The sequence below is a fragment of the Bison bison genome, unplaced genomic scaffold (assembly GCF_000754665.1).
Source record: "Bison bison bison isolate TAMUID 2011002044 unplaced genomic scaffold, Bison_UMD1.0 scf7180017857464, whole genome shotgun sequence".
Lineage (NCBI taxonomy): Eukaryota > Metazoa > Chordata > Mammalia > Artiodactyla > Bovidae > Bison > Bison bison.
In genome coordinates this window covers 1-2,109 of record NW_011488037.1, presented here as the reverse complement: position 1 = coordinate 2,109, position 2,109 = coordinate 1, and the positions used below count along the sequence as shown (strand labels likewise).

Sequence of the window (2,109 nt, the reverse complement as noted above, 5' to 3'; positions counted from 1 at the left end):
ATCCATCATTCTTAACCTTTCTTGCAAGCTGGTTGATGAAGACAAGGATCTCATGATTTCCAGTCTGACGATTTCCCAGGCACAGTCGCTGTATTCCTTCTCTTTCAGGTAGACATGGATGCCCTGGAAGTACCTCTTCACGGCCAGTGTGGGGCCCGTCCTTCCCAGGGCAGAGTCTTCCTTTTCTGCCACCGGGCCCAGGCAGGTGTCCAGGTCATCCAGCTGCTGATGGAGTCCAGTGCGGAGCTGCTCCAGGAGGGTGGTGTCCCAGGCAGCAGAGGAGCGCTCTGTGTGGAAGAGGTTGAAGGTCTGCTGGAGCATCTCGTGGAGCACAGAGAAGGCCTGGGCCTCCTGGAGCTGGCCACCCTCCACCATCTCCTGGGGGAAAGCGAAGTCTTTTCTGTCCTGCAGACAGAAGCGAGGGGAGAGTCTCCTCATTTGGCCCAGGAGCCTGAGGTTCTGCCTGCCAACCAGCACATGGTTCTGAGACAGATCACAGCCCAGGGATCCTCCTGGGTTGTAGCTGACCAGCACAGGGCCATCAGTAGAGAGAGCCTGAAGGCCCTGGGGAAGATCAGGCTGCTGCTGGCCTTACTGAAGCGTCATCTGCTGGAATCTCGAGGTAGGATCTCTGATGCCACTCTTTCTAAGCAAGGCCATTAAATAGGGAACATGGTAATTTTCAGTTTCTAATTGTTTTAATACACTTTCACTTCCTTTTTTGATTTTCATTTGTGTATTCACAATATGATTAAATAAAATGTCATCAGTTTAAAGTATTAAATTTACATATTTCCAAATAACTTCAAATGTACCCATCCAACGATATTTGTCACTCAAATGAGAACGTTTTTATTATTCAACAGTTTTACTTAAACTGTTCAACACTTTTCTGCTCAGAGTTTCTGAGCTGGAGGAAGGAGATTCAGTGATGATGTCTCTCACTGGAAGCTTATGTCACAGAATCTAGTGAGTTTCAGTCATTCATTCAGGCCGTTGATTCCACTGGGTATGTCTGTTCCTCTATCTCTTTCTCCCTCTGAGAACAAAGGATAGTGAGAACCAGGCTACTCATTCAGGGAGAAATAGCCTTCTTTCCTTTACTTGAATATAATTTTTCACTTAGTTCTACATTCTTTTAGTGACTTGTTGACCAGGATTGGTCTTGCTGCTCCTCCTCTAGTTCTAATTCACCTTGAAGTAAGAACAATAAAGCAAAGTGAAGAAAGGCAGAAGGGCTGTATCTCTATCATATGTAAGACTTTAGTTTTTTGTTGTTGTTGTTGATTCCCTTTGCCACTTTCCTAGAAAGTAAAACTCCACAGTTGTTTTGTGGGCAAAAAGAAAACTAATCTAAGTCTGAATGTCTGAATATGAACGAAGGAAAGTTGTTTTCCCCGACACAATGGTATCTTCTGAGTTAGTAAACTTCACTGCAGCACAGCTGGGGATGAGGCTGTGGCAGAGGGGAAGCATGAGGCCAGTATGAACAACAGAAAGGCTGGGCCATGGCTGCTTCTGACAGAAGCTCACGAAGGTCAAGTCCAGGGTCAAGTGACTGTCCTTTGCTTTTCAAGATCAGCTACCTCATTTTTCTGTCAATTAGTGCATGTAGGATTAGTTTCAGGAGAGAAGGAAGAAGTCAAACACATCACCTAATATGAGATAGAGAACTAGAATGCCAATTGCTAGAATACTAACCTTCGCTGGCAGTGTCTTGGAGACCAGTCTTGCTTAGCATCTGTCTAGGTAAATAAATCCATTCAGGCAATGAGAAGATGCTTTGAAAAAAACTAGAATGAAATACAATTAAATGATTGCAAAACATCCTGAACTTAATCTGGATATAGTAATTATGATATTAAAAATAATAGCTGAATTTTATTTCCTGCTACTAATGGAGTGTCAAGCTGGTTTTAGAAAAGGCAGAGGAACCGGAGATCAAATTGCCAAAATCTGCTGGATCATTGAAAAAGCAAGAGAGTTCCAAAAAACATCTATTTCTGCTTTATTGACTATGCCAAAGCCTTGGACTGTGTGGATCACAATAAACTGTGGAAAATTCTGAAAGAGATGGGAATACCAGACCACCTGACCTGCTTCTTGAGA

General features: G+C 43.6%; 1 pseudogene; it reads right to left on the bottom strand.

The window, feature by feature from the left end:
- LOC105003535 lies at positions 1 to 564 on the bottom strand (annotated as a pseudogene).
- Between the last annotated feature and the right edge of the window lie 1,545 nt (positions 565 to 2,109).